The sequence below is a fragment of the Psammomys obesus genome, unplaced genomic scaffold (assembly GCF_907164565.1).
Source record: "Psammomys obesus unplaced genomic scaffold, mPsaObe1.curated_primary_1811, whole genome shotgun sequence".
Lineage (NCBI taxonomy): Eukaryota > Metazoa > Chordata > Mammalia > Rodentia > Muridae > Psammomys > Psammomys obesus.
This window is the reverse complement of record NW_026585687.1, coordinates 5,454,353-5,472,770: the sequence shown is the minus strand read 5'-3', so window position 1 is coordinate 5,472,770 and position 18,418 is coordinate 5,454,353.

The following is an 18,418-nucleotide window of genomic DNA, read 5'->3' as shown; positions in this document are numbered from 1 at the left end:
ATTGTTGCTCTTAGAGCCTGTGCTGTTGGTGTTCTGTTCAGGAAGTTTTCTCCTGTACCAATGAGTTCTAGGGTATTCCCCACTTTTTTTTCTAGCCGATTTAATGTGTCTGGTTTTATGTTGAGGTCTTTGATCCACTTGGACTTCAGTTTTGTGCAGGGTGATAAGTATGGATCTATTTTCATTTTTCTACATGTAGACATCCAGTTGGACCAGCACCATTTGTTGAAGATGCTATCTTTTTTCCATTGTATGGTTTTGGCATCTTTGTCAAAAATCAGGTGTCCGTAAGTGTGTGGGTTTATTTCTGGGTCTTCTGTTCGATTCCATTGATCCACCATTCTGTTTCTATGCCAGTACCATGCAGTTTTTATAACTGTTGCTCTATAGTACAGCTTGAGATCAGGGATGGAGATACCTCCAGAAGATCTTTTATTGTAGAGGATTGTTTTAGCAATTCTCGGTTTCTTGTTATTCCATACAAAGTTGAGAATTTTTCTTTCCAGGTCTGTAAAGAATTGTGTTGGCAATTTGATGGGAATTGCATTAAATCTGTAGATTGCTTTTGGTAAGATGGCCATTTTTACTATGTTAATCCTGCCAAGCCATGAGCATGGGAGATCTTTCCATCTTCTCATATCTTCCTCTAATTCTTTCTTCAGAGACTTGAAATTTTTTTCATACAAGTCTTTGACTTCCTTGGTTAGGGTTACGCCAAGGTACTTTATGTCATTTGTGGCTATTGTGAATGGTGTTGTTTCTCTAATTTCTTTCTCAGCCCTTTTGTCTTTTGTATACAGGAGTGCTACTGATTTTTTTGAGTTAATTTTATATCCGGCCACTTTGCTGAAGGTGTTTATCAGCTGTAGGAGTTCCCTGGTAGAGTTTTTGGGGTCACTCATATATACTATCATATCATCTGCAAATAGTGATAATTTGACTTCTTCCTTTCCCATCTGTATCCCCTTGATCTCCTTCGACTGTCTTATTGCTCTAGCAAGGACTTCCAGCACTATGTTGAAGAGATATGGAGACAGTGGGCAGCCTTGTCTTGTCCCTGATTTCAGTGGGATTGCTTTAAGTTTCTCTCCGTTCAGTTTGATGTTGGCTATAGGCTTGCTATATATCGCCTTTACTATGTTTAGATATGTGCCTTGTATCCCTGATCTCTCCAGTACTTTAAACATGAATGGATGTTGGATTTTGTCAAATGCTTTTTCAGCATCTAGGGAGATTATCATGTGGTTTTTTTCTTTCAGTTTGTTAATATGGTGGATCACATTGATGGATTTCCGTATATTGAACCACCCCTGCATACCTGGGATGAAGCCTACTTGGTCATAGTGGATAATATCTTTGATGTGTTCTTGGATCCGGTTTGCAAGTATTTTGTTAAGTATTTTTGCATCAATGTTCATAAGGGAGATTGGCCTGAAATTCTCTTTCTTTGTTGAGTCTTTGTGAGGTTTAGGTACCAAGGTGATTGTGGCTTCATAGAATGAGTTTGGTAATGTTCCTTCTGTTTCTATTTTGTGGAATAGTTTGAAGAGAATTGGAGTTAGCTCTTCTTTGAAGGTCTGGTAGAATTCTGCGCTGAAGCCATCTGGTCCTGGGCTTTTTTTGGATGGGAGACTTTTGATGACTGCTTCTATTTCTTTGGGGGATATAGGACTATTTAGTTGATTTACCTGGTCCTGATTCAGCTTTGGTGAGTCAAATCGATCAAGAAAATTGTCCATTTCATTTAGATTTTCAAATTCTGTGGCATATAGACTTTTGAAGTAAGTCCTAATGATTGTTTGGATTTCCTCAGTGTCTGTAGTTATGTCCCCCTTTTCATTTCTGATTTTGTTGATTTGGGTGGTGTCTCTCTGCCTTTTAGTTAGCTTGGCTAAGGGTTTGTCTATCTTGTTGATTTTCTCAAAGAACCAGCTCTTGGTTTCATTGATTCTTTGAATTGTTTTATTTGTTTCTAATTGATTGATTTCAGCCCTGAGTTTGATTATTTCCAGCCGTCTACTCCTTTTTGGTGTGTCTGCTTCTTCTTTTTCTAGGGTTTTTAAGTGGGCCATTAAGTTGCTTGAATGAGCTGTCTCGAATTTCTTCTTGAAGGCACTTAGTGCTATGAACTTTCCTCTTAGCACTGCTTTCATTGTGTCCCACAAGTTAGGGTATGTTGTGTCTTCATTTTCATTGAGTTCTAGAAAGGCTTTAATTTCTTTCTTTATTTCTTCCCTGACCCAGCTGTCATTTAGTAACAAGTTGTTCAGTTTCCATGAGTGTGTAGGCTTTTTGCTATTTCTGTTGTTGTTGAAGTCCAGCTTTATTCCATGGTGATCAGAGAGGATACAAGGGATTATTTCAGTCTTCTTGTATCTGTTGAGGCTTGCTTTGTGACCAACTATATGGTCTATTTTGGAGAAGGTTCCATGAGGTGCTGAGAAGAAGGTAAATTCTTTTGTGTTTGGGTGTAAAGTTCTGTAGATGTCTGTGAGGTCCATTTGATTCATGACCTCTGTCAGAGATATTGTTTCTTTGTTTAATTTCTGTTTTGTTGACCTGTCCTTTGTTGAGAGTGGGGTGTTGAAGTCTCCCACTATTAATGTGTGGGGATCTATATGTGGTTTAAATTTTATCAATGTTTCTTTTAGCATATTCTTTTAAATAATACCTCCATTCCCTTTTTGAGCTGCATCAATTTTTGCATATGCATATTATCTTCTTTTAAAATTTTGTTCATTTATTTATTTATTTATTTATTTATTTATTCACTTTACATCCTGATAGTAGCCCCTTTCCTCCTCTTCTTCAGATTTCACCCTCTCTTCCTTTTCTTCCTCCCCTACTTCTCAGAAAAGGGGAGCTTCTCCTTGATCCTATCTTACAACAGCAAGTCATACCAGGATTGAGCGCATCTTTTTCATTTTTGTTCTCTCAAATAGTCCCTGCTAGGGAGGAAGTGATCAAAAATAGAGCAACAGATTCCATGTCAGGGAAGGCCCTCGTTCCCAGTACTAGGATACCCACATGAAGACTGCATGCCCACCTGTTACATCTGTGTAGGAGGTAAGATTCAGCCAATGCATGGCCCTTGGTTGATGCTTCAGTCTCAATACCCCCCATCCTCCTGGGCCCTGGTTAGTTGGCTCCATTGATCTTGTGGAGCTCCTGTCCCCTCCTTTCTATCCTTTCCAGGCTCCCTATGCTTCACCCAATGTTTGATTGTGAGTCTCAGCATCTGCTCGATCCACTGTTGATTGGTTCTTCTCAAAGGACAGCTATGCTAGGCTCTTGTCTGTAAACATAGCAGAGTATCATTAATAGTGTGTTAGGGTTGGCTATTTCTCATGGAGTGGGTCTCAGGTTAGACCAGGTATTGGTTGGACATTTCCTTATTCTATGCTCTATTTTCATCCCTAAACACCTTGTACTCAGGGTAATAGAACACCTTCCCTCCAATTCCTCCTAGATGCTCCCCTGTTAACCCTCCCAACTTCATATATTGTCTCTTATTTAAAAAAAGAAGACGAAGAAAGTCATTAAAACCACGAAGTTCATTTTGTGTTGGCTATCTACTACTGAGCAAGAGGCTTGCCTTGAACCGTGATTGATATACTCAGGGTCACGCTTTTGAAAAAAATTGTTTTTTCCTCACCCAGTAGCTATGATTTTTTTTAAAAAAGCTTCTTGTCTAGGAGTGGAATTTTGTTCTCATTTCCCAGTTTTTCTTCTTCAAAAAATAATGTTCAAATTGTGTCAAGATTTTAGCTAATTTCCAGAGTTCTGAAAAATGTAGATTTTCATGATTTTTGTTATTTCTTTAACTGGTTTTACCTGTGAACTCTGTATGAAAATAACTTTAGTACCTTACTGTATCATTCAGGAAGTACTTCTTTTATATTAATCTTTTGAAGTTTGAGAAAATAGGTAACATCAGTGGTAACATGAGCAAGATAATGGAATAAGAATTCTCAGATCTCTATTTTCCAAAGCGACATGGTATAAGAATGATATACCAACAGAATATTTCTATGAGAAATAAAAAAAAAAACCAGTTAGAAAGTTGTTTCTTCCTGAGTGAATATGAAACCAACTAGGAAGATTCACAACATTCTCTCTCACTACGATTTTCTCCCTTGATTAAGAAAGATACTCTGAATTTATGCCTTCATCTTGAGGAAGGGAAGCCATAAAGTATATATATACTGGCATGACATTTAGGGGACTTGCCTAGAGACCAGTTCTTCTCTTCTGATTGTAAGAATGACAAGAATATAACAGCCAGGCTGATCACCTCAGAGACTAAAGAAAAAGTGTACCAGATATCGCCGGACAACAGGTAAACACTAGATGGAGTTCTCATATCTCAGCTTACTACTACATGAAGGCAGTAGTATTATCCACACTAGGAACTCCTGAATAGAAATCACAAAAAGTCTTCTATTAGATCAGTCACTTAAGCTTATGGAAGGGTCAGCTCCTTAAAGGACTGCAAAGAATTAAGATTTTCTAGTGGATCTGAGTCAAGAAAATTTTTGTCCATAGGTTCTAGGAAAAGAAGAGCGGTAACTGATATTTAACATGCAGAAATAATAACGAAGAATCAATCAAAAGATTTGAAGTAAAAACTCATGCAAACAGGGAAGTGTGGCATATTTAAAGGAAGAAGTTCAATATCGGGAAGCTATTAAAGAGATAGATAAACGAATTCCCAAAGAATTCATTCAAAATTATCTCCATACCAAGTCTCAGTGAATTAAAAGAAAACACAAATGAGTAATCAAGTTAGGTAAGAAAAATGATGCTAACAGAAAATTATAATAATGGTAAAATAGAAGGTACTAAAAAGAATAAAACAGAAATCCTATAAGAAATTCTATAAGAACAATATCCATCAAAGAGAATTCAAACAATCATTGACCTTGAAAACAGGCATTTTGAAATTATTGAGTCAGGGGAATAAGAAAAATGAAAAACAAAATAAAAAACTAAAAGATATATGAGAGTCCCTAAGCAGAACAATATACACATTATAAAGATTCAGAAAATGTGATAAAAAGTGAAGAACTTATTTGAAGAAAGAAAAGAAATAGCCATAAGATTAAAAAAACATAAAGGATTCCAACTAGGATTATTCTAAAAGAACTATGTGAGTCACATTGAACCCAGACTGTCAGAAATTATATAAGAAGAAAGAATCTTGAAAAAAATGTTAGAAGAATGTTCACAGTGGTACACTCTTCTAATAATTGTTGTATTGAGATTTCTTAGAAGAAATCTTAGAGATTAGAACAGAGTGGGACGATGTATTAAGCATATCTTAATACAATCACATCCCAATGGAAAATGAGGCTGACATTTCTTATACTAATTTTTAAGCACTGGTGGGCTTAGGTTAGTGACTATAGTTGGGAGTCCGAAAAACAAAATAAGGCAAATCAAATTAAAATAACATTAAAATGACTTACCATTAATTTCTTTTTTTTTAAAGGCATGGTATTTTTTTATTAATTACACTTTATTCATTTTGTATCCCCCCATAAGACCCTCCCTCCTCCCCTGCCGATCCCACCCTCCCTCCCCTTTCTGCATGCATGCCACTCCCCAAGTCCGCTGATAGGGGAGGTTCTCCTCTTCTTTCTGATCTTAGTCTATCAGTTCTCATCAAAAGTGTCTGCATTGTCCTCTACTGTGGCCTGGTAAGGCTGCTCCCCCCTCAGGGGGAAGTGATCAACGAGCAGGCCAATCAGATTATGTCAGAGGCAGTCCCTCTTCCCATCACCATGGAACCCACTTGGACACTGAACTGCCATGGGCTACACCTGTGCAGGGGTTCCAGGTCTTCTCCACGAATAGTCCTTGGTTGGAGTATGATTTTCTGGGAAGTTCCCTGTGTTCAAATTATCTTGTTCTGTTGCTCTGCTTGTGGAGTTCCTGTCCCCTCCAGCTCTTACTATTTCCCACTTCTTACATAAAATTCCATTCACTCTGCCCATCAGTTGGCCATCAGGCTCAGCATCTGCTTTGACAGTCTATACTGCAGAGGCTTTCAGAGGCCCTCTGTGGCAGGTTTCAAGGGGTTTGTGTTCTTTCCAGAACTTTTGGTAAATTTCAATGAATGATGAAAATGTGGATCTCAGTACCTTTAACTTTTGATCTTGTCATGACTAGATAAACTATGCAGAAGTAATACTATGTGATACAAGGTAAGCTATTTTAAAAGAGGTTTAGAAAAAAATCCCACACTCGTACACACACAATAAGCATAAATGTATATGAAGATTTATACATCTAAAATGAAATCATGATTTTCAAGGAAGTAAATACAACTGGAGATCATTATGCTAAATAAAATGAATCAGATTCAGAAATATGATATTACATGTTTTTCTATATAATGAATATAGGTTTAGCATAGAAGCATTTATTTTTATATATTAAAGAAAAGAGAAGATAGACTATCGGCTGGATGGATGGGTCTAAAAGGACAAGAAGAGACTCTAATATGGGGAACAAGTAATACAAATATTGCATGTTTTCTCTCATATATCTACTTCTCTATTACCTGTAATCTCTATCTATTTGTCTGTCTCTCTATGTACGATATGAAAGCAAAATCAGGACTATTTTAGGGGTGAAAGAATATGAAGAGGAATAAATAGGCATAATGAGAGAGAAATAGGGTAAATATGTACAAAGTACTATAATATATATGTACTAAAATGTTTTAAAGGAACCAAATATTTTGTGTAAAAAGGCAAAAATTTATATACTGTCTCTGTATGTTAATGGGAAGACAGTGTAGTCAGAAAAACGAATTATATATATTATATATAAATTATATATATATATATAATTTTATTCATTTATTTGCCTCTTAGTCCACTCATGGTCATATCCAATATAAAAGTATTTTATAGAAGATTTTCTTAAGCATGGAGGACCTTAGTGGCTCTCTTAGATTTTTGTTATGATGTAAAGGACACTAACACTTTGTGTGTTTCACTCAGTATTGGTTGTTTACTGCTTATTTGCTATTTATACCGAGATGTAAAAAGACTATGTATTTGTGTTGAGATGACAGTTACATGCCCTTCAGAAGTCTTTTTCTTTTTTAATATTTATATATGATATTCAACCTCATTCTCCAAAAATGAAATAACACAACTTAAATCTCTTGTGAGTGAGGATTGATCATCTTACCCTGTGTCCTCTTTCTTGCTTAGCTTTTTTAGGTGTACAGATTTTAGTATGTTTATCCTATGTTATATGTCTAATACCCACTTATAAGTGAGTATGTACCATGTGTGTCTTAGAAAGATAAATGGGCCAGGCATTGGAAGAAGGAGAAAACAGAATACAGGACAGCAGGACAGGAACCTCCCACAGAGGGCCTCTGAAAGACTCTAACCAGCAGTGTATCAAAGCAGATGCTGAGGCTCATAACCAAACTTTGGTCAGAGTTCAAGGAATCGTATGAAAGAAGGGGGAGATAGAAAGACCTGGAGAGAACGGGAGCTCCACAAGGAGAGCAACAGAACCAAGAAATCTGGGCCCAAGGGTATTTTTTGAGACTGATACTCCAAGCAAGGACCATGCATGGAGATTACCTAGAACCTCTGCACAGATGCAGCCCATGGCGGCTCAGTATCCAAGTGGGTTCCCTAGTAGGGGCAACAGGGACTGTCTCTGACATGAACTCAATACATGGAGATAACCTAGAAGTCTTGCACATATGTAGCCCATGGCAGCTCAGTATCTAAATGGGTTCCCTAGTAAGGGGAACAGGGATTGTCTCTGACATAAACTCAGTGTCTGGGTCATAGATCATCTCCCCCTGAGGGGGGAGCAGCTTTACCAGACCACAGAGGAAGACAATGCAGCTAATCCTGATGAGACCTAGGCTAGGGCCAGATGGAAGGAGAGGAGATCTCCCCTATTGATAGACTTGGAGAGGTTCATGAGAGGCGATGAGAGAGGGAGGGTGGGATTGGGAGGGAATGAGGGAGGGAGCTACAGCTGGAATACAAAGTAAATAAACTGTAATAAATAAATAAAAAGTAAAACAAAAAAAATCTCTTGATATTCACAAGAATTGCCAGTTCATTCACAAATTATAGAGAACAGGAGATATGTTAAAGATACACAAAGTATAGTACTGTAAGAATTACTGCAGGGGACTTCTATAAGATTTGTATATTTTAACACCCTTACTTAGAGAACATTTCCTACCCTCTTCCTTAAGTCTTTTGTCTTCATGTATTCTCTCAGGAATTTATAGCAGAAACTGGATTATAACCAGGAATTATCTTCAGTTGGCAATTTACACTGTGGAGCCATACCCATCTTGTAAACAATCTTGAAATTTGAAAAAAAAATACGTAGCTTCTCCTTAATGAAGTCTTACAGACCCCTGGACCACAAACCAGTAAGGAAACATACGAGGTATGTTTTACCTTTTGGTACTTCTAGTGAATATTTGTTTAACAACAGATGTCACTGTTTACTTGGTAAATATGAGTTCTGCAAAATATGTAGCTAAATCAAAGTCCAGTTATAGAAGTGTTTTCAATTTTTAAAAAGATCACTTTATGTTTTCCTTTTATAATTTTGTGAACTTTATAATTGCTGTTCTTTCAAAAGCAGAGTCTTAAATGGCCTAAAGTTGTTAGACTGAAGAAGCTCTGTAATGGGAGATGTGTGTGTTTGTGTGTGTCTATGTCTGTGTGTGTCTGTGTGTGTGTGTATGTTTGTGATATGGTTTCTGGGAAACAAGTATGAAAAATATAAGAATACATTTACAATGTCTTCAGTTTATTTTTGCGTGTATGAGAGTCCATTTTCTTTTATTGTGCAAAGTCAGATGCTCCTTCCCATATTTAGAAAGGTGGGATGCTTTAGACAGACTCAAGTATTTCCATTAGTTAGAAATCTAAGTATAAAGCCAGGCATGGGGGTACATGCAGTTAACTCTAGTACTCAGAAGACAGAGTGAGGTGGATCTCTGTGAGTTTGAGACCAGTTTTGTCTACATAGTGAGTTTCAGGCCAACTAGGACTACATAGTGAGATAATGTCTAAAAAAAGTAGACATGAAAGAAACAGAAAGAAATCCAAGATACACACACACACACACACATATATACATATATATCATTAACATGTGATCAGATTCTAAACTCATTCAGAGTCCTTGAATTAAAAATAATAAACTGATTTTTATTCACTTGTTGAAAATAACAGATAGCTATTAGAATAGGGAACAAGACAAGAGACCTAAAATTAGAAAATGGATAGTCACCAAATATGCCCAGAAAGCAGAAAAGACTGCCAAGAAAATAAGCACAGGAGTAATCTATTTATGATGCAACCATTCAAAATTGAAAACATAAACATATGCCCTACTACAACTGATGATTTAAAAACATATGTCACTACCACCCATGATGATGGGGCCAGTAGACATTAATAGTTACTCAACTGAATTGTGAATTCTAACAGAAACACTGACAATTATTGTCACTCTTTCAAGACTAAAGTATTATATAAGAACAAAGATATACTTTGTCCTACCTTCACAACTTCTAATACTATGTGCCTTTTATTTCCCTAAATAAAATTGAAAATCCAAGATGTAACAATGTGCCCAAATATGGTATTTTACTCAGTGTAATGTGAGCAGAGGAGTAAGCTAGTTATATATATATATATATATATATATATATATATATATATACACACACATATATGTATTCTGCTAGTTATATATATATATATATATATATACACACATATATATATATATATATTCTTGGAGTCAAACCGTTTACTTTGTATCTTTATAAGGAAATACAAATAATGGTGAATAGAAATTTCTATAGATATAACAGTGAATAGTAATTTTTACAGATGAATAGATAGGCTGCTAGCATGAGGTGAAGATCTGAGCCATCAGCAAGCTACATAAATAAGGCAAATTAATGTTTATAGTATTTGTCAAGACTGCATGAGAGGCAGGCACGTAATCTGAGAAGTTTTAGAAAAAAATTCTGAAACATGAATATAAACAATGTTTAATTAAGTTCTTACTTTTGGATGGGTCATCTATATCAACCTCCCATCATCAGAGACCCAGGAAATTTCCAAGACAGGGTACAGAAAAAAAATGTAAAGATGAACAAACAAGAAGAGAGCTGTCAAATGGTGACTTCTGGATATGACTGCTTTATCTGTCATCTTACAGCAGCTGTACTGATCTGCACAATATCGAGTTAGTAAATATTCCCAAATGGATAGGGGAGGGGCATCCTAGTCCCACCTCTTTTGCAGGACCTAGTGACAGTTGATGGCTGTTGCATGAGGGAGAGTCACTGTCCTTTGGGGATGTGGCCATTAGTAGGTCACTTATGTCCTAGTTGATGATCACACACCTATCTTCATATTTGCATAACTAATGAGATTCAAGGAATTATTAATAACAGTAAAATAAAGACACAAAATTGGTGAAGATACAGGGTGGGGAACACTAAGGTGTGGAACTCTGCTGGATAAGGATGAAGTCAGTTGTCTCTGGATAGCCTTTTATTTGACAGGCCTGGGCCCCACCAGTGTCTTGGCAGCAAGTCAACCAGTCATGGGCTTTGGCCAGCACCTATGAAGTGCTCAGCACTACAATTTGACCAAGAGCTGTAACACGTTGATATCACCATAGGCTATGGAATGCCTGAGTTTCCATTGCCACAGGTGTCCTCATGCTAAAAGAGCCAAACTATAACCAAATGGAGAATGACACTAGGGGGAGTTGGAGGGAAGTAGTAATGGATGGATGTGATCAATATACATGATACCAATATATAAATAAGGATCTGAGAGTTTTTGTTCCATTATCTTGCTCATGTTACCACTGATGTTAATTTTCTCAGACTTCAAAAGATTACTATAAAAGAAGTGCTTTCTGAATGGTACAGTAAAGTACTAAAGTTATTTTCTTACAGAGTTCACAGGTAAAACCATGTATGAATATAACCTAGAACCTCTGCTCAGATGTAGCCTGTGGTAGCTCAGTAACCAATTGGTTTCCCATAGTGAGGGGAACAAGGACTATTTCTAACAGGAACTCAATGACTGGCTCTTTGGCCTCCCCATCCCCCAAGGGAGGAGCAGTCCTGTTAGGCCACAGAGGAGGACTTTGCAGCCAGTCCTGAAGATACCTGATAAAACAGGGTCAGATGAATGGGGAGGAGGTCCCCCCTATCAGTGGACTTGGAAAGGAGCACGGTGGAGATGAGGGAGGAAGGGAGGGACTGGGAGGGAATGAGGGATCGGGACACGGCTGGGATACAGAGTTAATAAAATGTAACTGATAAGAAAAAAAAATAAAAAAAAATAAAATAAAATAAAATAAAATTCTAGAAACTCCCCCCCCCAAAAAAAAAGAAATAACAAAAATGGTCAAATATTTTCTTTTTTTTTCTTTCTTTCTTTCTTTCTTTCTTTCTTTCTTTCTTTCTTTCTTTCTTTCTTCCTTTCTTCCTTTCTTCCTTTCTTCCTTTCTTCCTTTCTTCTTTCAAAACAGGGTTTCTCTGTGAAGCTGACCTCAAATACCTGTCTCAGCCTCACAAGTGTTGTGATTCAAGGTGTGTGCCCAGCCTTTCATTTTGTTTGTTTGTTTTATTTCTTATATTCCAGATTTTTATCCAGTTTAAGATAGTTCTTAAATATGATGTGAAGTAATAGTCAAATGTTATTTTTGCATATGAACCTAGTCATTCTATCATTATATGTTGTTCTGAATATTATTTGCCCCACTGATTGATCTTGACACCTTCATTGACATTCATTTAAAATTTGTGCCAAGGCTTAAAATTGAAATATGTTACTTTCCTTTACATATTCATTTCTTGTTATTAAGGTGTTTGAAAGCATACATTAACTTACATATTGGATTTTACACTTCTGGACAAAGGTCACTGAGATTTTGAGAGATTATGTTCAACTGATAGATCACTATATTATCCTTATAATATTAAATCTTACACCTTAATATTTTCCCAGAATGAATATGGAATACCTTTGCATTATAATTTTTATTGCTTTAAAACATGTTTTAGGAACTGAAGAGATTGCTCGGAAATTAAGAGCACTGCCTGATCTTACAGAGAATCTGAGTTTGATACTTGGCATCCACATGGTAACTCACATCCATCTCTAACTCCAGTTTATCTTTTGTCCTCCATGTGCACTAGACATGCAAGTTGTGCACATAAATATATGCAGGGAAAACACCCATACACATAAAATCAAATAAAAAAATTAAAGAATAAATTAAAATGTATAATTTTCAGGACACAAAATTTTCAAATCCTTAGTTGAAAATCATTCCAAGGTATGGTACTTTGGATGAAAAATGTTTCTCCTACACTCAGACATATATGAATCCTCAGTCCCTAATTGGTAGTTCTGTTTGTTAAAAACAGAATAAAGAAACAGTTGTGAAAACTGCAAGAGACTAAGGCTATGTCATTTGTAAAGTCTTATTCATCAAAAACCTTTAATCCAAGAGTATCTTGAAAAGATGTATTCCAAGTTATGAAAGATCAAAATTGTCAAACCATATTATTATATCCAGCAAAGCTATTTTATTAATTGAAGGAGAATTAAAGCTTTCAATGATACAAACAGATAAAAGGAATTTGTGACTATTAATGCAGATTTATTGAATATATGGGAATACTTCTGTCTAAGGAGAGGGCTAAGCACTCAAGATGTCACAGAGAATAAACAAACAATGCCAGAAAACTTAGTCAAAAATGCTATAAAATCAGAAAAATGACATGTTTAAACAACTATAAATAGAAATACCACATGACCCATTTCTTGAACATAAAAGCAAAGTACTTTATTTCTTATTATAGATATACTTGGCATCCATGCCCATTTCTTCTATATTAATAATAGCTAAGAAATGGAATGAACATAGACATTCATCAACTGACTGGGTAGTGAAAATGGGTTACATATGTAAAATGAAATGTTACTCAGCTATAGAAAAAAAGTGAATTTGATAAAAATTGCCAGTAGGTTGATGAAATTGGATAAAGTTATACTGAATGAAGTTACCCAGGCTCCAAAATACTGCATATTCTGCCTCATATGTGGTTCCTAGAATTAAATAGTTTGTTGTTTGTATTTAACCCAGACTATATGAGGAAGACAGAAAGCTAGAAGTAGGCTTCATTTAAGGAGAGAGCATGATAAAATATAGATAAAATGAAAGTAGAAAGGGGTAATACTAGGAGCTGAAAGGATCACGCAGACAGTGTTATCATAAGAATTGGAATATTAGGTTGTAGAGGGGTTAACAAAATAAATAAGGTACATGAGAACATATGATCTTGTGATTCAAGTAAAATAATTAGAAAGAATCTTAGAATGCATGTGAAATGAAAGAACTGAGGGTTGGTTGGATGGGGCATACTATACAAAATGTTCAAGGGGGATGTGGGCAGAGGGATGGCAAAAGGGAGGAGAAGTGGGTGACAACAAAAAAAAACTAAAGATGTGTGATGAAGTCCTATAAAATATCACTAGCTTGTAAGTTAATTAAAAATATAATTTAAAAAAAGGTTTTGAACAGAGGTAACTAATGTGAGTAAACACTATTATTCTTAGAAGACATGGGTATTAAGTGAAAATATTAGTTTGAGGCATATCTTACATCCAGCAATTGATCATGAATGTCTAGAGTCACTCAAAAGAATATAAGCTATTGCCATCACTCTTGATTGCCTGTAATAAGTAGGTTTTAAGATCCTATTGCCGAAAATGCTAAACACTTTGTTGCAGAACACAGTGAATTCTGTTTTGAAATAACCAGGAAGCTAAACAATGGGAGTACTTCACTTCCTGGCTAGCTTTCACAGTGCTGGAGGTGTTATTCAAGACTGAGAAACAATGTCAATGGAGTTACACAACACTGGATACTGTATACGGTGACATCGACCCAACTGGGCAAGATGTGTTTACTGGTGCAGTAGTGGCAAGACTGTTTATGGATGTATCCAACTGGTATCTTGGTTGAATTTGAGGCCATTTTCCACAGGAGGGAATTCATGCTTGGTCCTGTAAACACAATCCAAACTCATGATAGAGATGCTGTAGGCCCCAAAGAAGAATCTATTGGTGGTATTTTGCTTAATAATTATTTATCAAACTGACTTCTAAATATTGATGATTATATTCATAAATTTGTGCTGCTCTCAGTCTTAGTCAGAGAAGTGTGTGTGTGTGTGTGTGTGTGTGTGTGTGTGTGTGTGTGTGTGTTTTAACTGAAGTAGGTAGTGGTTCATACAGAGGTTTATAACTTCAAAATCCCAAAAATACTTTTCACTAAGTTTTCATCTATAGAAAGGACATGTTTATTAACCTTGTCTTTCCCCAGGGTTTAGGGAGCATTGATTGTGGAGGTAGAAAGAACATAAGATCCAGAGTTTGAGTAGGAGTGTTGAGAAATGGTCTGATTTGCTACACACATTAACTGACAGTATCAGTGATTTTGTCTGCACAAGACCTGCAAATGATCAAGCCAATTAAAATTCCAGTATAGATGAGGTAAGACTCCTGAAGCCTTACTTCCTGTTAAGGAGTCATTGGTAGTGGAGGTAACTGACAAGTTCTTGGGAAGAGAGAGTTGCTTGTTTTCAGGAAGGGCCGCTTGTAAGTTGACCCTATACATTATGTACAGCTACATAACCATGAGTATGGACAGCAAAAAATTGGCAATGTGTTAAGCAAAAAAGGATGCAATTTAGAGTGAGATGTACTGGAGATGACTAGGAATAGTTGAAAGGAGAGAGTTGGAAAGAATATTTCCATAATACATTATATATATTCATGAAAACATCAAAGAATAAAATAATATGGAAATAATAAATACATGATGATAGCCAAAATATTCATGGGGAAATCATGACCTCATTAGAGACAACCCATTAACATAGGCATAAGGTTATTGTGAAATTCAAATGCTGATCTCTATACCCCCCACTTCTGGTTGGGGAGTCTCAGAACAATCCTTGTTCTGAGACTCTCCTGTCTCAGTGTTGTATAGACACTGCTTCCCAATTGTCACCCAGTATGCCAATAAATCAGCTTATAGCCAGTCACTGAGCAAGAGAGAAAATAGGGCTGAACTTTATGCCAGCTGGGGAAGAAGAAGTTAGAGGAAGAGGTAGGGGATTCAGGCATGGACACATGTCCATGAGAGACTATGAGAGAGAGCTCAGCAAGTAAAGCTACAAAGTGCAAGTATCTCTGGGATGCATGGTCAGAGAAAAATAAATTAACTTAGAGGTTAAGAGAAGAGTAAATATGCTTTGTATTGTGCTTGAAGCCTGTTAAAATAATATAATAGAGTCTCAGTTATTCATGTGATAGCCAGATTAAGAGAGAGACTAAGAGAAACAAACAGTTAATAAAAGTAACATCAATACATTATACCATTAAGTCATGGTGTAATCAATCAATGACAATTTACAAAATTTGTACTGAGGCTTTACTGTGTTTAAATAATCCAGTTTTTCTAAGGGTACAATGTGAGAGCCACTGATATAATGTCAAAGTATGTGGAAAACGGATCTCAAAAAGCTAACTTTAGGCACATATTGGTTAAACAACAAGGTGAGTAATATTTGTGGCTATTTGGAAGGGAAGTAGATTATTTGAAGATGGAAAGTATTTAGAAAAGCTTTTAAAATATTGAACTAATGTACTATTGATTTTGGAAAGTTAGGAAGAAGTAGAGGAACATGCCAGATATTTGGCAATGGTAAGTGTAATAGTTAATAATATGTCCATCTTCCCCATTTGTAGTGGTGATGAAAGGCTATAGGAGTTGTCGAACAACTTATAATGGACTCCACAGTTTTTTTTTGTGTGCTTTTAATTGGTTACAATTTGGTGTAGGTTTTTTTTGGGGGGGGTTACTTTGTTTTCTTGATTTGGAGGTTTTATTGTTGTATTAGATTTTTTGACATAAAGTTAGGTGAGTAAAGAGGGAAAGAGGATCTGGAAGAACTTGGGGTGGGGAAGAATATAAAATAATATGAAATTTTAAAATACGGTTAAAAATTCTGAATAGATCATTTATATCTTAAGATGTATTTAAATTTAAAAGTTGGACAGAGTCGACAAGATGGCGGTGCCGGGAGGACACTGTGTCTGAGGACACAGGACAGCAGTGTTGGCACAGCGACCTGGAGACTGAACTCAGGGACCTAAAACACCAGCGTTTGTAATTGCCAGGTGAGAGGAAAGCCTGCGGTGTGGAAATCAATTGGGACCGACCTTAGGTCAATACCTAGAAATGGTTCTGGAGACCGGTGGGCGAACCTGCTGACCCAGATCGGAGCACACAGCCTTCTGCGGCGCCCCCAGCCACCATCCAGTTCTGGGACACACAGCCTCCAGCCCAGAGTGAGGCGCTCAGCCTCCGGACCAGAGTGGAGACCTCAATTGCCAGCCCACAGTGGAGTGCACAGCCTCTGGCCCAAAGCTAGGCGTACAGCTGCCAGCCCAGATTGGCGACCCAAGCCACCATCTCAGACCAGGGAGCACAGCCTCTAGGCCAGAGTGAGGCGCCAAGCCTCTGACCCCGAACAGAGCCCTTAGTTGCCAGCCCAGAGAGGAGTGCACAGCCGCTGGCCCAGAAGGGGACACACACTGCTAGCCCAGAGTGAGACGCCCAGCCTCCAGACCAGAGCAGAGCACTCAGTTGCCAGCCTAGGTAGGAGTGCACAGCCTCTGGACCAGAGTGGCACCCTCAGCCGCCATCTCCAACTTGGGCACACAGTCTCCTGGCCCAGAGAACAGTCAGCCTCTGGCCCAGAGACTTGCTGGGCACTCCTCTCACTTTCCCAGACAGAACTGTGTGCCCTAGGGTACCAGAGTGAGTTTCCCTGTTGGGAGAAAACCCTACAGCTAGGGAATCAGCAGGTTCTTCAAGAGGACTGTACCTGGAACACACTGTAACAACAGCAGAAGCTCACTAAATTTAGAACGAGAAACCCAGCAGCAGGGCAGCTGTGTCAAAGACTTCGACTGGTGAGAAGAGACCCCTCCTGACTAACAAAGACCATAGCTACTACTCAGGTCTATATGCCTGAGGTGAGCAGTGGAAATTCCTGATAAACACTGGCCATACAGTGACCATACCCAAAAAGCAGAGGAGGCCTCCTTCAGGAAGAATCATCTTCCTGACAAGGAGATTCTCAATACTCCAGGATTCCAGGAACACCAGAAACTAACAGCCAACACCTAAAACAGCCCAATGGGTAGAGGTCAGCATAAAAGCTCAACCAACAAAAGACAGAACAATATGGCATCTCCAGTACTCAGCCTTCCAGGGACGAGCAGCCCTGGACACCCCAGCATAATTGAAATTCAAGAAGATGACCTTACATCTATGCTGATGAAGAGGATAATAGAGGAAAAAATAAAATATGTAAAGAATTAGAGGAAGATAAAATCAAACAGATCATGGCTATCTGTAAAGACATGGAGGAAGTTGAAGACAAGCAGATTATGGCCATCGGTGAAGAAATAGAAGAAGATGCAGCCAAACAGCTTGTGGCCTTCAGAGAAGAAATAATTAAATCACTGAAAGAAATAAAAGAAACAGAGGAATGTTCAAGCAAACAGTTGAAGGAACTAAAAGAAAAACAGGAAAATATAATCAGACAAGTGAAGGAAATAAACAAAACAACTCAAGATCTGAAGATAGAATTGCAAAAATTAAAAAAAAAACACAAATGGTGGAAATCATGGGGAGGAAATGTTTAGGGAAGAAAACGAACTACAGAGGTAAGCATAACCAACAGACTACAAGAAATGGAAGAAAGGATCTCAGGTGTAGAAGATACAATGGAAGAAATCGATGTATTCATCAGAGAAAATGTTAAATCCAAAAAATTCCTGACACAGACCATCCAAGAAATCCAAGACAATATGAAAAGACAAAACCTAAGAATAATAATAGAAGAAAAAGAAGATTCCCTCCTCCAAAGAAAATACCTTCAACAAAATCATAGAAGAAAATTTCTCCAACTTAAAGAGTGGCCTATAAGATTACAAGAGGCCTACAGAACACCTAATAAATTAGAACAGAAAAGAAAATCCTCCCGCCACATAATAATCAAAACAGTAAGTATACAGAACAAAGAAAAAAATACTGAAAGTTGTAAGGGAAAAAGGCCAAGTAACATATAATGGCAAACCCATCAGAATCACACCAGACTTCTCAGCAGAGATTATGAAAGCAAGAAGGGCCTAAATTGATATAATGCAGACCCTAAGAGAACACAGATGTCAGCCCAGGCTAATAGATCCAGCAAAACTCTCAGTCACCATAGATGGAAAAACAA